The following is a 15328-nucleotide window of genomic DNA, read 5'->3' on the forward strand; positions in this document are numbered from 1 at the left end:
AAGATATGTTCAGACAGTGACTTCGGTAACACAGTGGCTAGTTCTCGGATGCGATGGTTCTCCCTACAATGTATTAAGCAGGATGCTTACTAAATGGTACAAATGTCCAGTTTGTCAGCCTATTGTCAAAAAGGACTTGCAGGGTTTGAGTAAGCACTATGGTATTAAGCACCCCAATGATGATGTTGTTGTAGATGCCAGTCACCAACTTTATAAGCATATATTGGTTTACCTGGAGCAGGACACATTGAGCTCGAGAGAAATGGTGTGAGGTCAATTTTTCAAATTTCTATGGTGGCCATATCTACAACATGTTGCAAAGTTGCTTGGCTTCTCTTCACCAGCTGCTGTCAATATGGCTAAGTCAGCCACCAACCACCACAAGTCTTGGGAAATGCTCCGTATTTTTCTATATGGTTCCACTGACGAACTTTTGTATAGTGTCTTACTGTCAAAGGCACCTGGGCATCATTTGTACACTATCTCTGCATTTCATGCTTAGCTGAAGCAACATAAATATCCCAATGTCAAATTCCTGTCCGGCATTTTGTTGGAACTCATCATTCCATTATTCATATATCGTTCTGCTGTTAGGAGAAACAACAGCCAAGCAATGACTCACAGCCGGGATTCATGTTCAAGGCTTTTTTGTGCAATGAATAACACCTCCTATCAAGAACTCATTCTATGAGATGAAATGAGACTACAAGCCCCACCAGAAATTGTTAATTATCTTAATGCTTGTGAGGTAATTTCTCCAACCGGTCATCACAGTAAAGGTGAAGGTGGTGACTTTGTATTAGAGAATAACAACAGAAAAGGGAACATGTGGATGCCTCCAGGTGTACCCACAGGTGATGCATGGCTGAGGAGCTGCATAAATCTTCTCAAATTGGAACAGGTAAGATATGGTCAAGCAAGTGTCTCAAGTACTAATGACGAAGGATTATGGGTAATTTGAAGTGGTATAAAAAGTACATGTATTATGCAAGATAAGATTTTTATTTTTATTCATAGTAATACTTATAAAGAAAGATTTTTTGCTAGGAAAAAAATAAAAAAATCATAATATATTTCTTTTTTATTTAGACCTTTCCATTTTGTTGTGCTCTGGGCACAGATATGTGATGTTTTTTTAAATCTCCAACTTTCCTTACTTAAATGCTGATGCATTCACAATGCACCCTATAATTGCACAGGGATTTTTTTATAGTCACACCCAATCCACTTTGCGTTATTGTCCTCAGGGCACCCATACACTATCTCACAAATGGGACAAATAGTTTGGTTTCGACTGTTGGGTTTTTGTTTACATCTCTGGCTTGATCTTTGATGTAAGGTCGTGTCCCTTGTGGTTTGACGCGTTGGTATTCTTGGTTGTGAGTTAGTGACAGAAGTAGATGGTATTGGGTTTGAAGTAGAAGATAAAGTTCGGGAATTCGGAAGTGGGTGAGAAGAAGTTTGTGTAGCAGCATGAGAGGGTGTTGAAATCGGTGAAACCAGAGTTTGTGAAAGATGGGTGGGTTTGGTTAAATTAATGGTTTCATTGTTAATGGGAAATCTTTGGTTAAGCTGGAAAAAAATGAAAACATTACTAAATTCATATTTGCGGTTCATTAAACCTACACATTATATATTTTCAATTATCAAAAGTTGATACAATTTATAGTATAGGACAACATATTAAATACCTTTTGGACCCATTGATTCCCAGGTGTGGCCACCTGATGGGGATCACTTGCATCCGATCCTTTGACTTCAGCCCTAGTTGTTTTATGTAAATCAACCACCTAAAAACATACACTAAAATCAATAATTTTGTATAACAGATGAAAAACAACATACTGGTGGCAGTTGGTGCTGAGTTATCAGTACCATTTCAAACTGTCACTGACAATTCCCTGTCACCGGAGATAGCAGGGTGTAGAGATAGTGGCTTCGACAAAGCAACCACTTACAGGCAAGCCCTTACACACCCCAACTAACAGGCCTGGACGAAAACCACCTGTTAGATCCAGATGTACACCAGTGGCTCGACATTGCAACAAACAGGAGAAAATATAGGTATTTATATATACGCCATGATATATATATTTATATATTTTTTTTTCTCACTCACTCTCTCAGTAGCTCACTCTCACTCTCACTCTCACGCGCACACACACAATACTTTTTTGCGTTTATCAGGAAAATAGTGACATTTATTTCCCAAATTATTTTAGTGAAATAATGATAAAGGAAAACCTGCTAGAAAAGGGTGGAAGACCCAGACTCAACAAACTGATCCTTACGCCAGAAGAACGCAAAGAGTCAGAAAAAACCAGCAAAATGACTATTGCACTTTTGGTGGAAATCATCCAGAAGAAAATTAAAGGCATTCCGGTTTGTTTTAAGGGTTACACAGACGTATTAAAATGTGGCAATATTCAGTAAAGAATTTTGTTCTCAATTTAATTTTTCTAGTTATCATAATGTACTATGATATATGCGTTTGGAAACCCATTAAATCAAATCATAACATAGAACATTCATTGACAGAACTGATGCCATCCAATACCGATGGAAAAGAACTACAAGCAACAGAAATGTGTTGATGAAGTTCCTTATGGAAATTGACTCTTATATTGAGGAGGAGGAGGAGGGGGATGAGGATGAAGATGAGGAGCAAGACCTAGAAGGTCAGTAATAATTATTTACACCCTTCGTTAACGTCTGTAATCTTTTGTGGAAGCTTTTGGACCTTTTAACAGGATCCGAAAAAAGGTTCCCCCCGCGAGTCCCTGTGTTTTGGGATTTAGCAACATTGCATTTCTTCTTTTTCGTCGAGGGGGAGGACTTCTTCCATTGATTCCTCTTTGTTGATTTTGTTACTTTAACATCCTGATACAAATGTAACCAACATAACTATAGTCTATACTTCTTTTTATAAATAACAACGAAATTTATTTACATTATACATACATCTATATTCAACACTTAAATGTCCGGAAAAAAAACATTAGGATATAGCGCAAAGACAATGAATTGCCTACACTTATGACCACCTTCAGCAATGCAGCGCGAAGTATTTCAAATATTGTCCGCTTTGGTTTTCCATAGACTTACTGACGCCAAGGCCCGATTTGGGCGTTACCTCCCTTGCCGGGACTGCAGGTGGCGTGGCAGAGTAGGAAGCATGTCGGACGGAGAGAGGGGTTGACAAAGTACAGTTCAGGTAATTGTTTACTTTCAATGTTGTCTTTTTGACTGATTTATAGCACAGCATGTGTCCAAATGGCGGAGGGGTACTCGGGTTCACAATAACCTGCGCAACAAACGGGGTAATGTAATAAGAATCGATGAATGAAAGAAGTTTTCGTAATGAACATTGACAGGTATTTTATACTCACGATCATGGGCTAAGTAGTACAGACAACGCACAGACAACAATCGCATGTTTTTATAGCCACACAGGACCAGTTTATTCTATCAGTTAGGGGTATTGACACCAGTTGGGTTCATTGTCACCAGTTGGGGTTTTTCCCCGACCTGATCAATGGATTGTCTGGTCCAGACTCGATTATTTACAGACCGCCGTCATATAGCTGGAATATTGCTGAGTGCGGCGTTAAACAACAAACCAACCAATCTGAGTTGGAGAAATATACTTATTTAGAATACAAATTGATAAGTGTGATGTTATTAATTTAACTGTTGCCGAAAATATTTCATGCTGCAGTTGTAATGATTTTTGCAGGTCACCGCAGTTGAGCTGTGCGTCTGTACAAGAGGCTGCCGTTTCTGATATTATTTGCGGGAGTTCAAATGAAGAACCATTGGCCAAGGCGGGGAAAGCAGAGACCGGTACGAACAGTACTGCGACAGTCTCCATTGCTCCCTACAAGGATGGTCAAGGAACGGCGGAAAAAAACGAACAGACCGGTACCGATGGCGCTGAAGTGGTCTCAAATCCAGCAATCGGGAATAAGGAAGCTGCAGGGACGCAAGGAAAGCAAATTTCTCTCGTTTTTAATATCAGTGTTTAAACATGCTGTGAAATTGTGACAAAGAAAAAGCTATGAACCGTTTTTGTTCTTTTTGCATGATCAGTGGCATTTTGTTTGCCTTGAAGAAAACTTGTAGGTCTATATTGAAACAGACCCAGTCGGGGTCTTTATGGTAAAACAGACCCGGTGTAGGTCTGTATGTGAGCCCGTTTAACCCCACATTTCCCTGAGTAAATTCAAAGCCGCCCCCGGCTTTCAGAATGATGGACTAATCAAGGGTCTTACAGTCAGGATAAGGTACCACTGTAAACAATGCAATGACGTCACTTGAGGTTGATAATTTAATTTAAGGGGTCGGCGGGGTAGCTAGCCTAGTGGTTAAAGCGTTCGATCGTCACGCTGAAGACCCGGGTTCCATTACCCACATGGGCACAATGTGTGGAGCCCATGTCTGATGTCCCCCGCCGTCATAATGTTTGAATATTGCTAAAAGAGGCATAAAACCATACTTACTAATTAAATTTAAGTTTCTTTCCTTACCTTTTAATGTCTTATTTATTTAAAAGCTAGATTAAAATTTTATTCGGCTTACCATTGAACATTTTCAGAGCCCATTTAGTGTTTTTCATTGTAGATTTGCTGCGTCTTGGTGTCTCCGAATCTTGGAGGGTTTGTTTACGATACAAACGTGAATTGGGTTTTAATTTGGGATTGATCAGGATCAGTGGCTTTGAACTGTGTCGGCGGCCACATGTGAGCAGGGTAGATCTAGTCTACAACATTGGTGTCATTCGCAATTGTCTTGGTGCTAGATTCCTGTCATTTCCGAAAACAAGGCATTAAGTCAATACCGCTCAATAAATCAATTTCGTTTACCTCAGTAATTTTACAGAATCCATTTTCTTCACTTACTAGTATTGATAGATAGCCATTCCATTTCCAAATCACCGTAAGGACAATCCATTTTGTTTCATGTAGCAGACATCAAACACCAGCACCAACGCATTTTATTTAATATTAAGTCGGATGGAATGTAAAAAATACTAAATGAATTATATTGCTGTAAATTTTAAAGTATGAAAAATAGAAAAAAATACTCACGCATACTTTAAATATTTTGACAATGTATATATTTTCATGAGCACATAGGGACTTTTCGTAAGTTTTTTTTGTGGATATATATGTATATTTTTCACATTTTATATCCATAACAAAACATTTTATAAACCCGCCTGTATGCGGAAGAATATCCTGTTCATACAGGAGTTAGTGCGTCATTAATCAAAATGGACCCGTGAAGATCCGGGTTAGAATAGGTCTTCAGCAACCCATGTTTGCCGTAAAAGGCGACTATGCTTGTCGTAAGAGGCGACTAACGGGATTGAGTGGTCAGACTCGCTGACTTGGTTGATGCATGTCATCGTATCCCAATTGCGTGGATCGATGCTCATGATGTCAATCACTGGATTGTCTGGTCCAGACTCGAGGGTTTTTTATACAAATCGCCCTCATATAGCTGGACTATTGCTGAGCGCGGCGTTAAACAACACACAAAAGAAACAGATTTAACAAAATGTGACCTCATTGACCACCCATCACGGTGGGTGGCTTTTAATAATAACTCACTTGGATTACAATGTGAACACTTGTCCAGTTTTGAAATAATGATGTAAGTAATATCGTGCAAGAGACTGCACAAGGTTTACGAATATGAATTATGAATCATGCAAACTGCCTCTGCTTCATTTTCAGTGATGTCGGAGACTATGTATAAACTGTGATTGGTTTTATTTTTTGCTTTCTTTCTTAGGAAAAACACGAATTTGACAAAACATTTTTTAAAACATGTTCAATTTCAAAATAGAGAATTGTATAACCATCCATCAATCATATTCCATCTGTCAATTATAAAATGGAAGAAACGTAAAAATGTCGGTTACTTACACGAGAGATAGACATCCTTGTCTAATATCCTAGCGGCTTATTTAATACCGTTTTAAAAGAACAAGGTTATAGAACAGTGGTGAGGTATTGTGAAGGACTAGGCTGTACATGCATCATGAGGCTATGTTCAAGTTGTGTTTACACAAAATAACAGACTGTCCACTTTATTTAGATAATATCACGAATATAAAGTTAACAATGTGCAAATAAAAATCATTAAAGTATTTGTATTGTGCTACTTCAAACTGGGAGTTGTCGCAGTTATCAGTTTTTGTTTAAGCTTCATATGGATATACACATAATCACATTGCAGACCTGACTTCTGGTGAGGTGAGGCAGGTATTTGATAAACATTATGTTGTGGAGCTAGAGTGTGTGCACGCTTAATGTAGGAGAAAGCCCTACAGGTCTGAGACGTTTACAACTTTGGAGAAACCCACGAGCACGGGTATGGTGCTGACAAACCTAGAAACCTAATAGAGGCTAACCGGGATTCGAACCCACAACCATTCTAAGGTTTCTGGCGTGCCCAAGAGAGCAACTCGGCACAGCGAATTGCGGCGCCTTATACGACTGGGCGACCTGTGCCCCATCCTACACTTAAAAGCATGGCTCCTTTGACCTGGCTCTAAATAACTTCATTTTCCCCCTTTAATTTACTTTGATGATTGAAACAAATTAAGCAAAACGTTGGTCGCCTTTGCGATTCGAATCCTCGAAGTCCGTACCGAAGACTTGCGAATGCATTCTTCTACACTTTTTGCTCTCACAATTGTCGTGAAGAGGGCATTCGAGAAAACATCCCTTATGTTCCTTTATCAGTATCACACTGCAAACACGAAAACGTCGGTTTTTTCCGTGTATGGTCATGGTCATTATACGGAAAAACGACGTTATTTGGACGTTTTCAAACCATCGTTTTTCCGTCACCGACAAGAATTGGCCAAGAACAGGTCAGTACATAAAACATATATACTACTCAAAAGAAGTTAAGGATCACCCGATTCTTTCATATTGGTTATGTTAATCTGTCATGGCATTAGAGATTAACTATTGTAATATGGAAGAATCAGGTGATCCTTAACTTTTTGAGTAGTATATAGCCATATGTGTATGTGTGTGACATTTAAGTAACTTGGAAAACAATCGTTTTGTTTAAGTTCAATACGATTTATGTAAAATATATAAAATTCGTGTGTAACTTCAATATTAGAACTACCGCCTCTGAGTAATATGACTTAACTTGGAGATAATTAATACATGGCAACAGAAATCCTTTGAAATATAACACTACACATAATGCTCAAATGTCAGGTTCGTGTTGGCAGCAATATTTTCTTAATGATGCTTGTTGTTATTTTTTTTCAGCTCATATCAAACTGTCATGTTTGTAGGACACATTTTAAGGAAGTCTTTTGCCGACATGAAGCGGTGCAGTCAGCAATCTTTGACAAGGAGTCGGATCATAAAACATGCGACGTGATTAATATAACATGTTGAACGTGTTAATCATTTTCTTGTTTACGATAACTCGCTTAATGCTAACGAAAAACAACTATGACATCACTGCATTGTCATCTCGTTGCGTGTCATAATAGGACGTTCTGAGTGATTTCCCAATATGTCTATGTAGTAAAATGTGAATTATTACATAAAAAACGAAAAGACCATTTCAATAATTATGAGACATATCTTCTAGGTGAAGTGAAATGGAGTTTCACGTTGCTCTCCCTCTCTCTGTGTGTGAGTGAGTGAGTGAGTGAGTGAGTGAGTGAGTGAGTGAGTGAGTGAGTGAGTGAGTGAGGGAGTGAGCGAGACAATGGTTCATCTTGAAAAACACGGGGACATACGGTACATGTCCAAGTATGGAATTGTATCGGACATAATTTGCCTTTTTGAAAGCTTTACTGATGCCTTGAATGTTGTAACCTTAATCAAACAACTTTTTGAGCAAGAGCCATAAGACGCTCTGTGAAAGCGTCATTGAAAATGCATGTGCATGCTTATTACACCTCAAAGTTGTGAAATGTAGACTCCAAAAGCTTTACGTCCAAAGGAATCTGTTTCGTGGGATAATCGAGACTGGTTGTTCTCTGGCTTTAGCGTTAGGTTTTGTTTGATGTTTAACGCCGCAATATTCCAGCTATATGACGTCGGTCTGTAAATAATCGAGTCTGGACCAGACAATCCAATGATTGACATCATGAGAATCGATCCACGCAGTTGGGATACGATGACATGCATCAACCAAGTCAGCGAGCCCGACCAACCGATCACGTTAGTCGCCTCCTACGGCAAACATGGGTTGGTTAAGACCTATTCTACCCCGGATCTTCACAGGTCCTTTAACGTTAGGTATTACATTTGCTATAGCAGCATACTAGAGTTTTGAAGAAATACCGTTTCAAATAACTGTCATACCAGAATCTTAAGATGTCTGTGTCTATTGCTGGCATTGCCTTACTCATTCAGAAGGGGGATAGAGTTTTGTTTGAAGGTTTTTTTTCATCTAATCAAAGCACGAGAGTTGTGTCCATTATCGATGCCCCCTCCTGCCATATCACTAAAATAGAAACCATTTCGCTCCTCTCAAAATATTTTAAGACCATTTACTCAGTTTTATTAGAAGGTTCTGTGGCACCTGTTTTCAATGGAGCCTTGTCTTGTACTGTTTGACAACTGATCTTGAAAACGTCTGAAAGCGCACAATCTATCTATTTACCGCTTCTATCTTGTAAACAGTAAGTGGGATATCGATTAGTATTTATTGTCCTAACAACGATTTGACCCATTACTTCATTCAATGTTTTTAAGCATAAAGCACTAGAATTCCACCACAGAACCCGAGAATGTTAATGCTGGAGGTACCAAGAACCCAATTTCGGCGTAACCGTTATTTACTTTTTAGATAACATGTATACGTCAGTTCACAGTAAGGACTTCGCCGGTTCGAGCACCACTAACAACACACGTTTTTCGGTAAATTGACCTATCACCAAAGTAAATTTAAGAGGGCAAACTTCTGTTATTGCCAAGTGGTATTCAACTAAGAAATCAGTTGGTTAATGCCCAGTCAAAGACAAAGGACCCATGCTTTAAGTACATGTTAAACCACTCGAGGTTTACCTTAGCATTTCAACGCTTGAACATGGGGTCCGAGTGGTCTACCTTGTTTAAACCATGGCCGACGTTAGGGGTCATAAACGCATTCGTTCACATTCTGAAATAAAACTTGAAATAACGCCCAATAATTTAACGCGCGGGTATGTCCAATTATATAATACCATGGTTTAAAATTGGCTTTTCCCAATTATGCTTGTCTCACCAACACAAATGGGAGACGCCTAACATTGACGGACACTTCTTGCTCGAAATGCACGTGCATTCCGAAATTCTTTGTGTTCCAAGCGAATCACTATTCCTGTTCGGGGCTACTATCAGTGATGTTTGGGCCATTAGACTTGCATTATTATCGTTGTAAAGCAGTCGACGAGAATGACCAACTTTGGGTAGAGCACATGCTGTACAATGGATGTGTTTGACGAGGACGCATTTCATCAAGTCGCTTGATTTTAAAGATATGCTGGTCAGTGACGAGGACATTTCAAGTACTTGTGAGTACATCCTGTATTCTACCAACAGTTAAAGCGAAGTTACTTAGCGACTATCGAGTATTTGAGACCTTAAATAGTTGCAGTAGGCGCCCAGTGACCATATAAATTGGTGGCAAAACGTCTGATATTATACTGCGGTTCTTTGGGTGGTGTTTTCTTCTTCCCATGCAGTATTCTTTTGTCTGTATGCCCTACGAGGCTCCTGACTGCGGTATCAGGTCCGGGTATCCCTCAAACAATCTATAATAGATGATACCAGCTATAATACATGAAATGAGCTACAATACAATAGATCATTCTGTCAATTGCAAGGGTTAATCGATCAAAACAAGGGAGTGTGCCTTTAATGCGTACTTCAGCAAATGGGTTGTCAGGCACGAGGTTGCCTGACAAATGCAAATTCATTAAATGAAGACACGAAAGCCCGCGCACCTACATAATAGCGACAGCCGAGATGTGATAAACGTCAAAATACACAAGCAATTCACTAAAATAAAACACAACGCTGGAATAGACGTTCCAAACTTACACGAAGCACACATGGGTAGCCGACATCTGCAATGGGTTACTGCGCATGACCGGATGTCGAGGGATGTGTCATTTTTTCCACAAAATAAATAAATAAAAGTCGACGACAACACATTCTATGGTGATGTGTACGGGACGGTGAAGAAGCAGCAACTCCATCCACAGTAACAAGCAGGGTAAAGAATAATCTGAAAAAATATAGTGATAATCAGAAAACAAACATACATATTGTGTTTGTTACATAAGCACCATTGTAAGGTGAACTCAAAATATATTAACTGATTAAAATGAACATCATTCTCTATTGTGACGTCTTAAAGCAACGCCATTCCTGCAACGTAGAAATGTACCTTATAAACTACTGATTACTTTACAATGTCCTAACAAAGAAATTCTCATAACAGGAGGCGATATTATTTGAAGCAAAGAAACGGAAACATTTGAATCCCGGAAAAAAATGAAAAATGACAACGTGCCAGAGCAAAACATCACCAACGTGGGAAAACGCCAAACGCATATCTGGATGACAGCGAAAAACTATCAAGTGCGCTATACATGCGGGGGAAAAAACCTTTTCAAAAAGGTAATTGACAATACCATTTTATTCAATTGAATTTGACATTAAAGGAGATTAAAACAAATGAATTGTAAAGATATAAGCATAAACATACCATCGCTCTCAAACACATGTCAGGTTTTGCAGTACCTCTGCAACATCACGCAGGAATGTTCATAACAGGCTTTTCCTGTCGTCCTTGATGTCCCTGTGGTAGGTTAACGACAGCATCCGCAACATCCTTGGCATGTCACTGAACACCTCAATGTTGCGGATAATTGCTTTTATGCCCTCATTTCTACGGCGGCTAATATCATATTATTTACGATCTGTGGTAAATATGAACACAGGTTCCAGACGATGGATGCGACCAACATCCTGGGAAGTGACGTCCTGAAATTTTCCTACCGGTTTATCTTGCATTTAGATGCAAAGTGTACCAGATCCTTGTCCACTGGGGTTCCTGACAATGTGACGTGGACACCTTCCTCCTGGGGACGGGACAGGTAGCCATTCTGTCGAAGGTGTCTCCTCCACATGTCAACCTCAGCGACAGGTCCGTCACGTGCATGTATTCGGTGTCGTCTGGCAGCTGGATGTCCAAAACATGCATCATTTGTTGTTTCATCTGTTCCTTAAAAAAACGTATATATTGTCAACAGGGTATGGAATTAGCCAGTTTGACAGGAGCTGAAGTATACGCAGAAGTAACAACTCCCACCCATCAAGCATATCACTGGGGCACACCAGCAATGTTCATTAAGTACAAGGTGAGTTCATACGGAAAATAGTAATACAAATAACATATTAAGACATATGTACATGACATTTCTTCCGTTTGTAATGTACTTACGTATATATTCATAACTGAATAATGTGATTTCATTTGTTTGTTTTTATAAACCGAAAACACAACTGTGTGCAACCCTCCCAAGACATCAGGGGTGAGCTTCCCTTCTCCTGGAGAAAGTACCCATCACAGGGAACACCAGACTGACGTGTCCCACTTTAGAAAGCCAAACGAAAATCGCTGTTCCCTGTGTGGGATCGATAGGGATGGACCGGCGGACGAAGAGAAGGTTCCTTGGGTCCCAGTGCTTTACCGGGTACATTACAGATGTACTGGCAATTATGTGAAGGACAAGGACCATACAAAATTGAAATCAATTACCTTCTATTGTCCTCGGCATATTCCATAAAATGATATAATTCAATGTACTTGTTTGTTTGGCGTTTGGTAGGGGTGGTGGGGACGGACACGGGCGATTAACTGTTTAGTAAATATTTAATATTAACTTACATTCTCAAGTCTGTCAAAGTTGTGGAATTTCCTATCCCATCTCGTGGGTGTTGGTAGACAAGGGGGCATCCATCATTTTATGCGATGGTTGCTGCTTTCCAAGATAAAATCACCCCCTTCACCCTTGCTTGGATGGCCAGAGACAGACATCGATGGAGTGCGATCAAGGAAAGCACGCACATCTGTTGCGGCGAGGCGAGGGCATGGAACTCACTGTAAGGACAGAATGTATCATACTATACTGATGTACATACTTCCGTTTAAGACAATAATTGCAAAGCGAGATAATTCAAATGAAACGTTTTTTTCAGAATATGATAATATCGTTTTATGGCATGAGATTGTATAAGTACTTGTATTTAGTATGAAAGTGTAGTTTTTAAGTACCTGAACGTCAGTTCTTGATATTGTGTCATGTTGAGGCCGTAGTAGAGATCACTGATACGGGTTTCACTCTCCCGAGCAAGGACTTGATTCCCACGCCTCATTCCAGCTCGGAATAGGTACACACAGTGCATATGTAAGAATGGAATCAACCATGAAAGTGACCCGTGAAGATCCGGGGTAGAATAGGTCTTCAGCAACCCATGCTTGCTGTAAAAGGCGACTATGCTTGTCGTAAGAGGCAACTAACGGGACCGGGTAGTCAGGCTCGCTGACTCTTTTGATGCATCAACCAAGTCAGCGAGCCTGACCACCCGATCCCGTTAGTCGCCTCTTAAGACAAGCATAGTCGCCTTTTACGGCAAGCATGTATTTTCTGTAGGAGGGGCATCTATGACATCTGTTATAGGGCTACCAAGCTCTTGTTCAGAGAGGACAATTTTAATTTGGTTATTAAGGAAGCGCATCCTGTGTTCTCTGAACACCCCAGAAACACCCCTTTCGGCTACAATGGCGGATTTGCTGTCTGCAATAGCAGCTGGTGTGTATAGTAACCACTTGTAAGGATAGTACTGGGGGTCATTTTGTAAGGATGTATTAATTTGGGGGTCCATATGCAAGATAGTGGTGATGACACTGATGAAGGCCTTACAGTCATACCGGACGTGCCAATTCCTTGCAAGGACCTGGTTATTGTCAAAAATGGTAACCATATCCCCAGATACAGGACATTTAACGGGTTCATTGCCAATAGTGTTGAGCCTTTTTTGAATGGTACTGTTTGAGCCATAAGGGCTTGAGGCTGCATTGACACTACACCGACCCTTACTACCAGTCATGAGATACAACTTGAGATGAAGCACACACGTTAGTGGGGCCACAAGTCCACTTTTACCATTTTTTGTTTACCATTTTTTGTTTACCCGATGCATCTGTTATGCCTGTGGCACCTTTCAAAAAGGCAACTGTGACAGTACTTCTATGGTCTAACAAGTCTTTGCTGTCAAATGATTGTAATTTGTTAATATCCCTATACTGATGGTCCCTATACTTCTGCATCTTCCATTAAACCTTTGTTTTGCGATTGTCCAAGTGCATTGGCAATGAGTCCATTCATCTGTGTCGTATCTACCATCGACGATGTTCTGTGCCACATCTTTTGCATTTAGCATGTCACACGTAATCAAAAAATGTTCTTTGGCATATTCGTAACATGGCTTATCTCTTTACAATTCATTTGTTTTACTCTTTTAATGTCAAATTCAAGTAAAAAAAATGGTATCATCATTACCTTTTTGAAAGGTTTTATTCTGCATGTATAGCGCTTTGATCGTTTTTTTTGCTGTCATCCAGATATGCATTTGCCCTTTTACCACGTTGGGGATGTTTTGCTCTGGCACGTTGTCATTTTTCATTTTTTCCCGGATTCAAGGATTTCCTTTTCTTTGCTTCAAATAATATCGTCTCCTGTTGTGAGAATTTCTTTGTTAGGACATAATAAAGTAATCAGTAGTTTGTAAGGTACATTTCTACGTTGCAGGAACCGCTGGCGGCCCTCTGCAGGGGTGGCTTCGCTTTAAGACGTCACAATAGAGAATGATGTTCATTTTATTCAGGTAATATATTTTGAGTTCACCATACAATGGTGCTTATGTAATAACAAATACAATATTTTATGTTTTCTGATTATCACCATATATTTTTTCCGATTATTCTTTACCTTGCTTGTTACTGTGGATGGAGTTGCTGCTTCTTCACCGTCCCGTACACCATAGAATGTGTTGTCGTCGACTATTATTTATTTATTTTGTGGAAAATATGACACATCCCCCGACATCCGTTCAAGTGCAGTAACCTATTGTAGATGTCGGCTACCCATGTGTGCCTCGTGTAAGTTTAAAACGTAAATTCCAGTGTATTGTGGGTTTATTTTTGTATTTAGTGAATTGCTTGTGTATTTTGAGGTAAATTATTATTATCGGCTTTCGTGTGTTCATAATATGAATTTGCATTTGTCAACCGCGGAAGTACGCATTAAAGGCACGCTCTCTTGTTTGGATCGATTCACCCTTGCAATAGATGGACTGATCTATGGTATTGTGTTGCCAACGTTGCCATAAACACCAAACTCGATCCTGCTTCAAGCATACCAATGGCACGCAAACGCTCATTTTGTTGTTTTTCTGAGTGGTTGTCAGCACGATGCTAAACAATGCATATGGAATCCCGTTAACGCACATGTTTTTATACCCCTTCTTGGGTAATGAAATGCATGGGGTTTGCATAAAAGTCAACTTTTGCATGGAATGCATGTTTTTCTGTAGCAGTTGCGTTTTTGTGACTTGATTCCATACATGTACTACAATATTGAAAACCAAACTTTACTTGTTTGAAAAATACACTAAAATATTGTTGTCGCAGGAACTCTGAGTATACATTATGATGTAATCTACAAATATAAAATTTTAAGACACTAATTTACGGAATATTGCCACATTGAAATATGTCTGGCTTGCCCTTAAAGCATTCCGGAATGGTTAGAAGTTTCTTCTGGATCCTTTCCACCAGTTGTGCGATGGTCATTTTTGCAGGCTTTTCCGCTTCTGTACGTTGTTCAGTTTGGGTCTCCGCCCTTTTCCAATAGATTATCCTTTATCATGATTTCTCGAAAATATTTTAGGAATAAATGTATTTAAACAGAATAAATTAAGCAGTGCGTGCGTGCGCGCGCGTCCATGTGCCTGCTGCAATGTTGAATTACATCCGGACACAACACATGGTTTTCATCTAGTCCTGTAACATGGGGTTGGCTGTCATTGCTATCATTGCAGAGGACCGCCAGAGGTACCTGCAACGTAGAAATGTTCGTTGTTAACGACTTATTATTTTACAACAGGAGACATTATTTGAAGTGGACGAAAGGAAACCTAGGAATTTTTTTTTTAAAGGTACTAAAATTAGACATTTGGTATGTAAAGCAAATGAATGTAAAGATATAAGTTTAAAGTAGGCATTG

General features: G+C 39.6%; 1 long non-coding RNA gene across 1 annotated transcript; it reads left to right on the plus strand.

Moving 5' to 3' along the window:
• Window positions 1-287: 287 nt before the first annotated feature.
• Window positions 288-3770, plus strand: LOC124148503. The gene is made up of 4 exons (XR_006862975.2): window positions 288-901; window positions 2539-2678; window positions 3100-3214; window positions 3737-3770. It is a non-coding gene; the product is annotated as an uncharacterized LOC124148503 (long non-coding RNA).
• Window positions 3771-15328: the final 11558 nt, after the last annotated feature.

This window comes from Haliotis rufescens, unplaced genomic scaffold, assembly GCF_023055435.1.
Source record: "Haliotis rufescens isolate VD_foot unplaced genomic scaffold, xgHalRufe1.0.p SCAF_6, whole genome shotgun sequence".
NCBI classification, from domain to species: domain Eukaryota; kingdom Metazoa; phylum Mollusca; class Gastropoda; order Lepetellida; family Haliotidae; genus Haliotis; species Haliotis rufescens.